The 16,673-nt window shown below is 38.5% G+C and overlaps 1 protein-coding gene across 1 annotated transcript in view; it reads right to left on the bottom strand.

The window, feature by feature from the left end:
• The window catches only part of nalcn (sodium leak channel, non-selective), an 828,408-nt gene extending 819,151 nt beyond the window's left edge, over nucleotides 1-9,257 (bottom strand). The window contains exon 1 of the mRNA XM_039744792.1: nucleotides 9,005-9,257. The gene's annotated coding sequence lies outside the window, so the exon portion shown is untranslated. The remainder of the gene's footprint in view (nucleotides 1-9,004) is intronic.
• Nucleotides 9,258-16,673: the final 7,416 nt, after the last annotated feature.

Here is a 16,673-nt window from a genome sequence, read left to right as displayed (position 1 = left end):
GAGATTAAAATATGTCTTTTGAGTTAAGCATCTGTTCATTCATTTATCCACTCACTATCAAAACCTCTTAATTCTACTAAGGGTCTTTGGGTCAGAGCCTATCCTTGCAGTGTTTGGCACAGTGCTATGACAAATCCCCAGTCAGGGTCATGCACAAGTCTAAAATGCACAAGTGTTTGGGATGCTAAAAGAAGACTGTTTTAAACTAAGGGACGGTTTATAATTCACACTCAGAATGCATTAGCGCATGCATAATGGCTGCCAATGTGTTAAAAGTTAGAACATGACGTCAGAGTCTTTGTTTACTACCAACATCGTACAGGATCAATGTGTGTCCTTCGATGTTTGATAAATCTTTTGATGTGGTGAAGCAAATCATCAAATTTAAATGCTTACATACAAATATATTTGTGGTGCTTTTCTTCATCTATTTCTCGCATAGGCAATACAAGCGTCGCATATTTCCCATCGTAATGATGTGATACATTTTAAAAGTCTCACATGCCATCTTCTGTGCTGTCTTTTCCACTTTAATCTCATAGTTTACTTCATTAATTCAAGTAGAACATTGTAAACATCACCTTAAAACCGACCCAGTTGTTAATCGCAATATACTTCTAGGACTTACTCCTGTGCTGATAGCAGCGGCAGGCAGCGTTTGCCACAAAAAACACATTCAATTTATGATATTCCAGCTCTCTGCACATTTATAATCCTTAGATTTATACGTCATATCACTCTCATGATGAAATGTGTTAAAACATGTATGTAAACATGTAAACAGATAAATCATTAACTTAATTTAAATAATTAATACTGTTAATAATTACTAAAATAATAATAATGTTAATAATAATAATAATTAAAACACAGTTAATATTTAATAATTACACATGTGTGGGCAGTACTGTGGCGGAGCAGTAGCGCTGCTGCCATGCAGTAGGTAGTCACATCCCTGGTGTTCCCTGCCTGGAGTTTGCATGTTTTCCTGGTGGGTTTCCACAGTGTGCTCCAGTTTACTTCCAAGGACATATAGGCTTGGGGATTTGGTGATGCTAAAATGATGCTCTTTTATGTGTGTGCTTATATTCACTTTGCAATGAGCTGATGCCCCATCCAGGGATTGTTCCTGCCTTAAGCCCAATGCTTGCTGGAATAGGAGTGTCCCTGGATTGATGGATGTAATCATTAAACATCCATCCTTTTCAGAAATATTGTGGCAAGTGGTGCTGGGAATTTAATGGATGTTTTGGGCAATTTACAACACAGTGAAGCCGAACTTTGTTTTCTCACTGCAATGATATCTCAAACTGCCACCTGGTGGAATCCTCTAGATTTACGTAAAGTATGCGTACAAGTACAAACAGTACACTGCTTGCATAGCAGCAGCATCCACATGTGCACACGTCATTAAGTATAAACCAAGCCAAAGTGTGAACTAGTGGTTAAGACTTTGGACCTAAAACCCTGAGGTTATGGGTTCATATCCTCCTACTGATACTGTGAGACTATGAGCAAGTAACTTTGCGTGCCTGTGCTGAAATTTGAAAAACAAAAAAAAAATGTAGCCAATTGTATCACAAATGCTGTAGGTCACCTTGGATAAAAGCGTCAGTCAAATAAAAGAAATAATAAATAAATAATCAATGTTGATGTTAACAACCTGTATGATGAAACCAAATACTTGTGTACATGAAGCTATCCCCACCAACTTCTTAAATCCTGCTTTCATGCCATAATCCCGACTGTTCCGACAATAATAACTACATCCCTTGACACTGGCTTTGTTCCAGCCACGTTTTAAATAACTTCTGTAACCCTAGTGTTAAAAAAGTCTGATCTTGATACTGACAATCTTAACAATTTTTGCCCTATTTCTCACTTACATTTTCTCTCAAAAGTTCTTGAGCATGTTGCAGTCTCCCAACTCACCAATTACTTAACTTCTGATAATTTGATGGGACCCTTTCAGTCTGGTTTCAGGGCGTAGCACTGCTGTGAAACTGCTCTGCTTCGGGTAACCAAAGATTTGCAAATGGCGGCAAACTCTGGACAAACCAGCATATTAAATGTTAGACCTTAGTGCAGCATTTGACACTATCAGACAAGACATTCTACTGTCCAAAATAGAAAACATGCTGGGTATCTTTGGCACTGCCCTCCAGTCGATTTAAGTCCAATCTGACTGATAGGAAAGAGTTTGTTAGTCTTGACAACAGCAGCATCAGTCACACAAAGGGTTCCTCAAGGGTCTGTCCTTGGCTGTCTGCTCTTCTATACCTATATGCTTCCCCTAGGCCACATTATTCGTAGCTATGGACTGAGTTATCTTTTTTATGCAAATGATACTCGACTATATTTCAATGTTAAAGTGAACCTTCATCAGGGCTTTCTCAGCTCACAACTTGCCTCAGTGAAATTAAAGTCTGGATGGCTGGATGGAGCAGAACTCTTTAAAATTAAATTGCAATAATACTGAACTCCTGCAAACTAGCACTAAAGCGCAACCTAAGAAAATGAGCTCCTTCTCAGTCACTTTTGACAATGATCTCATCAAACTTCATCTGATAGGTATCTTGGTATAATTTTTGATTATTCTCTTGTTTATTTTGTCCACATAAACCACATTAAGAAACATTCTTATTTTCACTTCCTTAACATACCCCACGTTCACTCATTCCTCTCCTTTACTAATGGTGAAAAAGTTGTCCATGCTTTATCACATCCTGCATCAATTATTGTAACCCCCTACTGACAGGCACCACTTCAAATCATATATCACATCTCCTCTACATTAGTGACCTTCTCCATCGCTATGCCTCTGTTCACTCACTAAATTCCTCTTATTCTGGCAATCTTGTTATGCCTCACACTAATCTGCACTCTATGCATAGGGCCTTTAGCTGTATAGCGCCCAGACTTTAGAAGGATCTCTTCATTCTTTAAAAAAAACAATTTATAAATCATATGTGTAGGCAGGCTTTTAACTTAACATGACATTCTGCCCCTGTTTCAGTCTATCTCCCTGTCCAGATGCTCAGTATAATTTGTGTGTGTGTTATATCACAAATGATGTTATTTTCTAAGCTTTTCTTTTAGTATTGAATTTAGCATTTTACTCTGGTTTATTGTCTTTTATTCTATTAATGCTTTGTATATTCTGTATCTATCCATTTTAGTGTTCTATTTAGGAAATCATTTGTATCCAATGTCACATATACTGTACCTGCTGTTTCTTTCTGAGACTCTGTGAAGTGCCTTGAGCATGTGAAAGACACAATATAAATAAAATGTATTATTATTATTATTATTATTATTATTATTAATGTTATCCTGTGGTGGGCTGGCACCCTGCCCGGGGTTTGTTTCCTGCCTTGCACCCTGTGTTGGCTGGGATTGGCTCCAGCAGACCCCCGTGACCCTGTGGTTAGGAAATAGCAGGTTGGACAATGGATGGATGGATATCAATGTTATTCAATCACACTGTGGCCCGTTCATTAAAAACATTATCAAATGTACCAAAAAAAAAGAAATTAGCATAATACATATATTCAGGTCTGTGGCCAATGCTCCATCATAGCTCTAGGGTCTTCAGATCAAATCCTTGTATGGTCAAAGTCTGTTTGGAGTTTGCATGTTATTCTGATATTTATGTGGAGTTTTTTTTTCAGTTTCTTCTCAAAGATAGTCATATTAATTTGACTAGAAAACGTTAAAGTCACTTGTTATGAGCAAGTGTGGCTGGATCCTGACTTAATACCTAATGTTGTTGGTATAGACTGGGATTCCCTATAATAAATTGATGGTGTAGGGTTAGAATATGGATAAGTAGCCACATATAAGAATTTAAAATTCTGCTGTCTGTTATCATAAAAGTGTTAAATGCATTTTTGTTTTTTGTCTAGCCAGCAGTTCTATAATCTTAAAAAAACAAATACATTGTTTCAAATAAATCAGAAGACAGTTTTGAGAATCATATACTGAATGTACTGAGCTATGAATAAATTCCTTTTTTATAATTAACCTGATAATGATTTATTTTAGAAGAAACAATATGACATTTATACATTACCTGTCTGGAATTGCTTATGATAATATTGTGAGTCTCAGTTAAAAGTTTCATGTGTGAGTATAAAGTGGAAAGAATATAACATTAGTAATTAACAAACCTTGACTTTAACAGTTGTCAGGTTGCCATTAGCCACCATTTTGAGGCAACTGGCAAGCACGTTTTTGCCACTGGTTGCAAAAAAGACAACCACAGTAATGCACTTGATTCGGAATGGATTGGAAATTGTTAGTTTGTGCTCATTATGCATTTAACTTGATAAATACTAGTTAATTTTATGATTAAAATGTAAGCTGCACTTAAGTGCACTGCATTTCCTATCTTTCTTATATGCGAATAAAGAAAGCTAAGAAAAAAGCCGCCATGCAAGCATGTGTAAAAGGGATATGCCTGTAACAGGAATGTTAGAAGTCTGCTTTAGCTTAGATAGATGACTGTGAAGGACTGAAAAATCCCACAAAACCCATGGCTGCTACAATGTCTGCTGTGTTGAAACAGAGTAAAGTTTGTGAAGATAAAAGACATAAAAACTGTAACATGTGCTGGGAAAAAGTCAGCTGTGATGGAATTAAAGCAAAGACGTTTGGCGCTAAAAATCTGTTAAGATATTTAAGACTGCATCACAGGGCAGAGTACACTGATTATCTACAACGTTTATTACATATGAATACAGTAAATACAGCATTCTTTTGGCAAATGTGTTTACTTTGTTTTGATAGTTTCTTCAAAGTGCTGAAACATTAATAAAATTCCTTAATGTTTACTAATAATTATTTCTTTTTACTTGAGTACAAGATACAGGATCTGTATTTTAGAATGTCAATAAAGAATCAAGTAAGAGAAATGCTGCTGAATATTTAAGAAGAAAGAACATAAAACAGAAGGTGGGCAGACAGAAATGATGCACACAATATGATCTATGATTTACTGTACATTTTCGTTCACATGGCATTTTCTATACAGATCATAATATATATTATAAGTGTCAGAAATGACAGACTGGCATCCCAACTGGGACTATGGATGAACTGTAAAGGACCATAGAAGTGGAGGTGCAAATGATCTGAGATGATCCCAAATTCTTATCCCACTCAAGATGAATGAATAATGGATGGAATAATTGGGAACAATTCATCCCCCATTGTGACAGGTAGCAGTATTCCTCTGGCTTGCTTTCAATTTGGACACTCCCATGGTTGTCTGGGAATTGTAGAGCGAAAGGATAACCCGGCCAGGATTCTTGGGTGCTGCCAGGGGGTGTTGTGGGAAGAGAAACTTCTTGCTTCATACTACTTCCATGTGGCACCAGAAGTACTCACAGGTCCTACAAAAAAGGAACTGCTCTGCCTCATCCAGGTGAGTCAGAGTCAGGAGGTAGTGGACACCCCCCACAACAGACGACTAGCTGTATACGAAGCCAGAGCATTCTATTGAATGAAGCAGTGTTGGACAGATCTTAAAGGCTGTGAATGTGTATGTGTACAATAAATACCTTTATTTTTAAACCAAAACTGTGCTTTCAGGAGTAATGTCTAGAGTTTGGGGTTCAGTGATGTCCCTTAGTGGTCACAATATATATAAAATGACTTTATTAAAAATAAAACATTGTAATTTGTCAAAAATATTTGAATTACAAACAATTTATTGCAACCTGTAAGGAATCCCTTAGCCGTTGCTTATTCTGTTGTAATCTCGGAATGTATTCCAAAAGTAGAAAAAACTTTTCATTTTATTTGATTAAAGGATGGCTTACTGAAGCCAACTCTGGTAGGCTTGTTTAAGTAGTTGTATTTGCTGGTGCAGAGTACTATATGAAAACAAAACAGAAACAGAGAGCGGGATGGAATTATATTTAATGTACTTTAAGTAAACAAAGGATGTACTCCATAGCATCATGCCATAAGTCTTATGAAATTAACCATCTTGCACTTTAAACTTCAAGTGCTAATTAAGTGTTTTAGCAGTGAAAACATGTTTGAACAATTGCTCAATAAACTAAGTTATACCACACCAATCCTCATAGGTTATTTTTGAACAAGCCACGTGGTGCAAAGATTAGTTGTCCACAGAACCAGAATTCTAACATTTTATTTGATACCACTTTAGACTAAAATGCTATAAAAAGTAGCAGCAAGCTGAATATAATTGCATAGCATTTTAGTCAGTCATTTTCCAACCTGCTATATCCTAACGCAGGTTCATGGGGGTCTGCTGGAGCCAATCCCAGCCAACACAGGGCGCAAGGCAGGAACAAAACCCGGGCATGGCACACACACACACCAGGGACAATTTAGGATTGCCAATGCAGCTAACCTGCATGTCTTTGGACTGTGGGAGGAAACCGGAGTACTTGGAGGAACCCCACGCAGACACGGAGAGAACATGCAAACTCCACGCAGTGAGGGCCCGGGAAGCAAACCTTGGTCTCCTGACTGCGAGGCAGCAGCACTACCACTGCGGCACCATTGATGTCTGGATTAAACAGCAAAATGTTTTACCAGAGACAAGAAGCAATATATAAAATTTGTATTTATAGTACAAATGTCTTAACACAATATGTGATTACTAATGTCAAGGTTGGTAAATGAAAACATTTGAACACAGTAGGGGTACAATACCGAATTTGCCAATCAGGCTGACAGCATACTCAAAACTACCTAGTACAATTCAGGGTCATGGGGAGCCACTGCCTATTCCATCAGCTTTTTTGCACAAGGCATGAAACAACCCTGAATGTGAGATCCGTCTATCACAAGGTCCACTCATGCACACAGGACTGATGTAGAATTGTCAGTCACACTAATATGTACTGTATTTGTTTGTGATGTGGTAGAAAAATCACAGTACTGACAAAAAAACAAATTCACATAAACATGAAGAGAAAGTGGAAAATCCGCACAGATAGACGCAGGATTCAAACCAAGGATACTGAATCATTGAGGCAGTAGTGTTCAATAAAATACTTTGTATTTAAAGCAAACAATTGGATATAAAAGAAATCCATTAAACTCTTAATTCTGAACAAGCATATCCTTTAAATTAAATGTGACAACCATACAATCAATCCATTTCATAAATATTTAAATAATCATGCCTTCCTAAAGAATAGAGTGTCAGAATGTTTTTAATACTCTTTATATTATGACTCATTAATTTCCTAACTATACAAATTCATACATGAACTTTTTTGAATAAATACTGTATGGTTATGTCATTGTCTCTTGATATACTGTAACAAACTTTTGGCACAACTGTAAAGCAGATGCTAAAAATCTTAAGGCATTGCAACTCAAATCACTTAATTCTTTATATATATATATATATATATATATATATATATATATATAAACACATACACAAACATGTCAATGTGATGTCACTTCCAGGGTCCCTTCCAGCCCATTAAACAAAAAACCTTATACCAGGAAGTGGGTGCTAGTTTTAACCTTGACACTCTGCAAAGCATATTGTGCCTCTGGAAACAATATTACAACCATATTCCTTTGAAATAGGTAAACAACTTATCGAGCATCTATTAATTCATCCATTTTTCCTCATCCATTCTTCCCATTAAGGGGGTGCATGGAGTTCTAGCCTATCCTAGTAGCATTATTTACAGTTCAGGCACAAATCATCCCATCACTGGATGCCAGTTTGTAGGATATGGAAGTTAAAAAGAGTATCCAGAAAAATACCAAACATACTTGGCAATAAAATGCAACAAGAAGGCAATTTAACCTTGCTCTGTTGGTATATTTCTATATATAACTATTCAGAATATCGTGGAAAAGAAAATTGGTGACTTCAAATAAATCCATCCATTCATTTTCTATACCTACTCCTTCCAATAAAAGGTCACAAGGGGCTGGAGCCTCTCCTCTTCTAATCAGGTGCAGCACTCAATGGAGCACCAGTTTACCGTAAGGCAAATTCATACACATCCCTACATTAATTTCTAAATATAGTGTATGTATCATAAAAAAGATATAAACTGATAAACACAGGAAAAAATGATTAACTGAACATAACTTTATTTATTGTCTTTATTTGTGCGTATACAGTACTTTCTATATACTGTTCAGCTGCATGCATATTCAACATATATTATGTAACTTAATATAACAGAAAATATTTATTGCTAGGGTGTTTTAAAATAAAAATTAACACACTGCTAAACGATTGGTATAAGACATGTTACAATACTGTTTACAGTATGGTACTCTTGAATGAAAGTAAGGAAGAAAAAGATGGCACAAAATCTAATCCTAATTCTCAACATTAAATTATATACAGTATATAATAATATCATTATAGAATAATGCATAACATTTAGCATAGCCAGGAAACAATTATATATTTATTAAATAAATAGTCTCATACGCAGAAAGAACTAACCACAACACGCTACGCAATTATATGCAGTACCTGCGGTCAGTGGCCACATTTAAAAGAAAAAAAAGTAACAACAGTATATTGCATTTTCTGCATATTTCACAATAATACCCAGAACAATCAGATCCGACATCATCACTTTTGCTAAAATATTGGACTAAATATTTATTTGTGTTTACTTCCTATAACCCACTACGTGGAAGGACTTGTGTCAGAGTGTCAATAGTCCGTTTCCATGGAAACGGGGGCATCTGCTGTGTAAATGTTTTATTGGGGTCAACTGACTTAAAGCTCATCTTATTAATAAAAATAATTATAATAACAATAATACAATTCCAAATAAAAAAGCAGCGGTAGTGGTCGATTTGCAGCTGCATATGATGTAGGGCCTAGGCACCAGACGGACCCTGTCTTCCTGCAATAAGCCACAAATCGCAGGCACATCAAGCAGATGTGACATTACAAAAAGAGAGCGGGGCGTTGAACTCGCACTCGGTGGGGGTGGAAGGATGGGTGGCGGCGTTGCAGGCTATTATTACTTACGTGTTGACTAACTCGCCTCTTTTTGCTTCGTCTCTTCCTACCGATGCTCGGCGGGTGTATTCGCGGTCTCTTTCTTTGAACGGATTTGTCGCAGGTTGATCTGCGTTTCGTGCCGTTTCTGCTCAACAGCTGCTATAGAAACGCGCGCTGATCCTCCCAGGCAGAAGGGGAGCAGCAGCAGTCATAGCGGAGTGAAGCAGGCGCCAACCGGTCTTGCACACAAGCGATTCGTGCTGCTCGTTTGCAGGATAGGCTTGCTTTTTACAGCTGCTCGTCGGGGGTTGTATGAACAGGAACCCGCTTTGACATCTTGCCGAAAGGTTGACTAATGGGTATGACAATCAATGCTTTTTTTTTTTACAGGAACCCGCTTTGACATCTTGCCGAAAGGTTGACTAATGGGTGCTTTTTTTAAACATGGTTCATGTGCAGTAAAGAGTTCTGAAAGACATGTGAAACACTGGAACCATCGGCTTGCTTAACATCCATCCATTGACTATCGAAATTGCATAATTCTGTTCAGGCACTGAGTGCATAAGGCTATCCATACAGCATCTCACGCAAGGCAGGAGCCACCTTGGTTGTACTTATTTATGCAAGACCACATGCACCGTCACTCACTTAAGATTAGTTTTGCAAGTTAACCATTGATGCACAAAAAGCGAATGTCTAACGATATCTGGAGCTGTACATTTTTAAAGATATATGAATGCATCAACTTTATCATGCACCTGCATTATTTATGGTTACCACTAGTGTATCACCGAGCTTTAAACTCTACACATCCTCTCCCTGACACACTACAACTGAGCACTTTCAGTCAATAAAGTATTCAGCAGAAGTGTGTCAAAAAATGCTGCTGGAGCCATTATACCAATGGCGTTACACTTCTATAATGCCTCACTGCAACTGTCACTACCAAGTCAGAAGCTTCTTTCTTTTTAATCATACTGGTGCATAATTGGGAGTGATTTGCTTCTTCTTCTTCTTCTTTTTCAGCTGCTCGCATTTGGGGTTGCCACAGTGGATCATCTTGTTCCATATCTTCCTGTCCTCTATATCTTGCTCTGTCATACCCATCACCTACATGTCCTCTCTCATCATATCCATAAACCTTCTCTTAGGCTTTCCTCTTACCTGGCAGCTCTATCTTTTGCATCCTTTTTCCAATATACCCAGAATCTCTCCTCTGCACATGTCCAAACCAATGCAATCTTGTCTCTCTGACTTTGTCTCCCAACTGTCCAACCTGAGCTGACATTCTAATGTACTTATTTCTAATCCTGTCCATCCTTGTCACACCCAATAGAAATCTTAATATCTTTAACTCTGCCACCTCCAGCTCTGTGTCCTGTTTTTTTGGTCAGTGCCCCTGTCTCCAAACTATATAACATAGCTTGTCTCACTACTGCCCTGTAGACCTTCCCTTTCACTCTTGCTGATAACCATCTGTCAGAAATTACTCTTGACACTCTTCTCCACCCATTCCACCCTGCTTGCACTCTCTTTTTCACCTGTCTTCCACAATCCCCATTACTCTGTACTGTTGATCCCAACTCATCCACCTTCACCATCTTTATTCCCTACATCCTCACCATTCCACTGACCTTCCTCTCATTCACATACATATTTAGTCTTGTTCCTACTGACCTTCATTCCTCTCCTCTCTAAAGTATATCTCTACCTCTCCAGGGTCTCCTCAACCTGCTTTCTACTCTTGCTACAGATCACAATGTCATCAGCAAAAAATCATAGTCCAAGCGGACCCCTATCTAATTTCATTTGTCAACCTGTCCATCACTACTGCAAATAAGAAAGGGTTCAGAGCTGATCCTCGGTGTAATCCCATCTCCATGTTGAATGCATCCATCACTCCCACCGCAGACCTCACCACAGTCACACTTCCCTCGTACATATCCTGTACAACTCTTACATATTTCTCTGCCACTGCCGACTTCCTCATACAATACCACAACTCCTCTCAAGGCACCCTGTCATATGCTTTCTCCAGGTCCACAAAGACACAATGCAACTCCTTCTGGCCTTCTCTATACTTCTCCATCATCAATAATAATAATAATAATAATAAATTTTATTTATATTGCACTTCATATTTTAGAAATCACAAAGTGCTACAGAGTAAAAATAAAAGTAATAAAACAAGAAAATCTATTTATACTTTAACAAAATATCTTTCTAAAAAGATGAGTTTTTAGATTCTGTTTAAAAACATCAGTCGACTGTGGGGCTCTCAGGTAGTCAGGGAGGGCGTTCCACGGTCTCGGCGCCACAGATGAAAAAAGCCCTATCACCCATACTGCGAAGTTTGGTTCTTGGGACTTGGAGAGTGTTAGTGTGTACAGAGCGGAGGGTGCGTGAGGAGGTATGAGGGGTAAGGAGTTCCTGTAAGTAAAGGGGGGCATGTCCATAGATGCACTGATGGGTGAGGAGAACGAACTTGTGCTCAATTCTGAGTGGGACAGGGAGCCAGTGAAGGGTTTTCAGGATTGGGGTGATATGGTCATGCTTTCGCGCCCTGGCAGGGCAATTCTGAATATACTGGAGTCTCTGAATACTCTTGCCAGGAATCCCGATGAGGAGCGCATTACAGTAATCCAGCCTGGAGGAGACAAAGGCATGGACAAGCTTCTCTGCATCTTCCAGGGTGAGAGATGGGTGGAGTTTAGCGATATTCTTGAGGTGGTAGAAAGAAGACTTACAGAGGTGTTTGATGTGGGTGTCAAAGGTGAGTTGAGGGTCCATTTTAACACCCAAATTGGTGACAGATGTGGAAAGGGGAATGTTTTGGCCAGCGAAAGTGATACTGGTGATGGTAGAAGAGCGGAAATGGTGTGATGTGCCAACTAAGATGGCTTCTGTTTTGGATCTGTTTAGCTGAAGAAAATTGAGCCTCATCCACGTCTCTGTCTCCTCCAGGCAGGTAGTCAATGTAGATATTGGCAGAGGAGCAGTAGAGGAGTTGGGGGTAGTCCTGAGGTAAAGCTGAGTGTCATCAGCATAGCAATGAAAAGATAAACCATGTCTGCTAATGACATTTCCAAGAGGGAGCATGTAGATGGTAAAAAGGATGGGGCCTAGCACAGAGCCCTATGGGACACCACAGGTGACGTTGTGGTTATGAGATTTTGCGCTGCCTAGGGCGACATGCTCAGTTCTGCCGATCAGGTAAGATGTGAACCAATTGTGAACATTTCCTGAGAGTGCAATGGTGTATTTCAGGCGATGAAGGAGAATGTTGTGGTCTATTGTGTCAAAAGCAGCTGTCAGTTCAAGGAGGATAAGTAAAGAAAGGGAACCAGTATCTGCTGTTATCATTGATGACCCTGACCAGGGCTGTTTCGGTGCTATGGCCAGGGCGGAAACCAGACTGAAACTTTTCAAACAGATTATTCACTCAACACCATCAACATCCTCAGAACAAATATTGCATCTGTTGTGCTCTTTTCTGACATGAAACCACACTGCTGCTTACTGATCATCACCTCCCTTCTTAACCTAGCTTCCACTACTCTTTCCCATATCTTCATGCTGTGGCTCATTAATTTTATCCCCCTATAGTTACTACAACTCTGCACATCCCCCTTATTCTTAAAAATCAGTACCAGTACACTTCTTCTCGACTCCTCAGGCATCCTCTTACTTTCCAAGATTCCATTAAACAATTTGGTTAAAAACTCCACTGCCATCTCTCCTAAACATCCCCATGCTTCCACAGGTATGTTATTTGGACCAACATCCTTTCCAGTCTTCAACCTCTTCATTGGGAGGGATTTGCTGTTTGTCATAATATAATAATTTCTATCTATCTATCTACAGTATATATATATATATATATATATATATATATATTATATGTTTTTATACAGTGCTTAATATACAGTATTATATATGTTTTTATATAAAACTGTACGGTGACTGACTGACTAATAGATCAATGCACAGCCTAAACTGCTGGAGCTAAAAATGTGAAATTTGGACAGTGATGTAGGCACCCACCAAGAAGGGATTTTTCGAAATTCAGCCCCTGAGGGAATGAAAAGGGGGTTTAAAAGTTTTTTGAAAGTGACACCTGTATATCAGAAACTACGTAACTGAGAAACACAAAAATTGGTATACAGGCACTTCAATAAAAAAAAAACAAAAACAAAATGTATTTTTGGATTTTTAGAAATTCAACCCCTGCACGGGTGTTACAGGGTGTACAAGCTTGTATAGAAAAAAAATGAAAATAGGACTTTGGTCTTCAAACTTGATAAATATGCTATACAAAATAAATAAATAAACACGTATTGCGTAATTTTTCAAAATTTAACCCCTGAGGGGGTGAAAAGGAGGGTTAAACATTTTTAAACTAACACCCATATATCAGAAACTACTTGACTGAAATACGCAAGAATTAGTAAAAAGACCCTTCAATACATAAAAATAAACACATATTTTAATACTTAAATAAATACGTACTTCTACATTAAAAACATTTAACTTTCATCTTTTTAACATGCACACCAGTTGTGTAATTATTGTGTAATTATTAGCTACTAAGAATTGTAACAAAATAATAGTCATAGTGTTCGTACTGCACGTGCACCACCATTGCTGAATATACTGTATAACTAGCAGCCCAGCACCAGCCACTTCATTATAAATGCGACATTTCATTTGAAGGGTCTTTCATCTCAAAGTTAAAAAAAAAGAATATCTTATTTGACTAAAGGCAAAATATTTGGAGACATATGTTGCCTAATGTATTCTACAGAGTGGCAAAAATGTGGTCTTCCCCACTTGTACACATCTTGCTGTGGTGATGCAACGTATTTTTCTAGACGATATAGACAAAATTTCCTCCCACAGTCCAAAGACATGCAGGTTAGGTGCATTGGCAATTCTAAATTGTCCCTAGTGTGTGCTTGGTGTGTATGTGTGTGTGTGCGTGCCCTGCAGTGGGCTGGCACCCTGCCCAGGGTTTGTTTCCTGCCTTGCGCCCTGTGTTGGCTGGGATTGGCTCCAGCAGACCCCCGTGACCCTGTTGTTAGGATATAGCGGGTTGGATAATGGATGGATCGATGATGCCTAATGTATTCTACAGAGTGGCAAAAACGTGGTCTTCCCCACGTGTACACATCTTGCTGTGGTGGTGCAACGTATTTCTCAAGACGATATAGACAAAATTTCCTCCCACAGTCCAAAGACATGCAGGTTAGGTGCATTGGCGATTCTAAATTGTCCCTAGTGTGTGCTTGGTGTGTATGTGTGTGTGTGTGCGTGCCCTGCAGTGGGCTGGTGCCCTGCCTGGGGTTTGTTTCCTGCCTTGTGCCCTGTGTTGGCTGGGATTGGCTCCAGCAGACCCCCGTGACCCTGTAGTTAGGATATAATGGGTTGGATAATGGATGGATGGATATAGACAAAGTGATTTGAGCAGAAATACCTAACCCTATACAGGATCCTTTCCTTTTTGACATAGTAAAAACTAATATGATACATCAGCCTTGTGGTAGCTTAAATTATAATTTATCCTGTATGAAAAATAATTAATGTAGTAAAAGATATCCAAGGCCCCTTTCTAAAAGACACACAGACAGATTATGATGACCCACAGTATAGAAGATGATCCTGAGCTGATGGTATTTTCACAATAAAAATAAATAATATGGAATTAGATAATTGTTGAGTAGTGCCATACAATCCTGTCCTCTTACATACTTTTAATGCTAATATTAATGTTGAATATTGCAACTCGGTGAAATCTATTAAGTATATTTGTAAGTATGTAAACGAGGGCAGTGATCAGGTGGATTTTGCACTAGAAAATAAAAATGATGAGATAAGTATATATGAAAGTGGCGGATATATTAGTAGTTCTGAGCCAGTGTGGAGAATTTTGAGATTTCCTATACACGAAAGGTTCCCCCCTGTTTTTCACCTTGCTGTTTATCTTGAAAATAGTAAACATGTTTGTCTTGACTCCAGTAATTTAAGTGATAAAATCAATAACCTACCCCAGTCAACATTGTTGGGCTTTTTTGAGCTTTGTAATAAAGATGATTTTGCCAAAACACTATTGTATCCTCAACTCTCTTCGTACTTTGTATGGAACGATAAAAAGTTTATAAGGAGAAAAAAGAGAACAATGTGGATGGCTGGCCAGGACTAAAGAAAGAACATGCACTCGGAGAGTCTACACCATTCATCCAAACAACTGAGTGTTATGACCTCCAACTCCTTCTCCACGAAGTTAGTGGTTCTAAATCATATGAATTTTTAAAAACTGTGAATGATATTCTTTACCCAACTTTTAAATCTGCTTGCAAGGCACTTGGTTTACTTGAAGACGACAAGCATTGAGACACTGCCTTGGAGGATGCCGCTCTGATGTCAATCACCATTTAAGATGCACAAATTGTTTTCTTCTGTGCTGGTATTTTGTCATCTCTCTGATGCACATAGTCTTCAGGAGAAACACAAAGATAGTCTTTTTTAAGATTTCAATAGGCAAGTCGAGACGGAAATACCAGATAGCATTGAACAGTTTACAAATACAGTGATAACAAATGTCTGTTAGTAATCAGAGAAGCACTGCTGAAATTAGGTGGACAAAATCTACAAGAGTATGGCTTGCCTCAATCAGAGAGATCTGAATATTTGGCGAACAGGGACTATCTTAAGGAATTCAGTTACGACAAGAAGATAGTGCCGGACAAAGAACATTCCCTTACAGATGAACAAATAGCTGTTTATTGTCAGATAATTGGTAGCGTTACAGCAGGTGTAGGACATTTTTTTTTTCTAGATGTTCCTGGTGGCACTGGTAAGACTTTCTTGATTAACTTGCTCTTAGCAAAGGTTAAGAACAGTCGCATCCTCTAGGATCGCTGCTACACTTCTAGAAGGGGGCAAAACTGCACATGCTGCTTTTAAGCTTCCTTTCAACCTGATACACGTAGAGACCCCTTTATGTAATATTTCCAAGCAAAGTAACATGGCAGAAGTGCTACAACATACTAAACTTATTGTTTGGGATTAAAGCACTATGGCACATAAAGGGAGTATTGAAGCTCTGAATAGAAGCCTTCAAGATATCAGGGATAATAATAAGGTGATGGGTGGAGTTACAGTGTTGTTAGCAGGTGATTTTCATCAATCTTTACCAGTAGTGCCCAGATGAACACGAGCAGATGAAGTCAAAGCATGTTTTAAGAAATCTTATCAGTGGCCATTGGTGACCAAACTCAAAATCACCATAAATATGAGCGTTCATCTAAAAGGTGATGTTTTCGCTGATCAGTTTTCAGACCTGTTGCTCAAAATAGGGCATGGTGATTTTCCAGAATGGACATGCGAGTGTGGTATGCTGACACCTAAAAATGATCAAGCAAGCGTGATCAACAACATCTTATTAAATTCTTTTGAAGGGGATTTATTGTAATACGAATTGGTAGATTCTGTGCTAAATACGTATGATGATACAAACTATCCCAATGAATTTCTTAATACGCTTAAACCGCCGGGCCTCCCAACTCATAAGCTTATTTTGAAAGTTGGTGCTCCAGTGATGTTGATGCAAAACCTACGCCCAGCCAAACTCTGTAATAGAACCTGGCTGCAGGTAACAGCATTAAAAATCAATATTGTCGTGGTAACAATTTTGACC

This window comes from Polypterus senegalus, chromosome 2 (assembly GCF_016835505.1).
Source record: "Polypterus senegalus isolate Bchr_013 chromosome 2, ASM1683550v1, whole genome shotgun sequence".
Classification (NCBI taxonomy): domain Eukaryota; kingdom Metazoa; phylum Chordata; class Cladistia; order Polypteriformes; family Polypteridae; genus Polypterus; species Polypterus senegalus.
The sequence above is the reverse complement of the archived record's forward strand: the minus strand, read 5'-3'. Positions and strand labels throughout refer to the sequence as shown.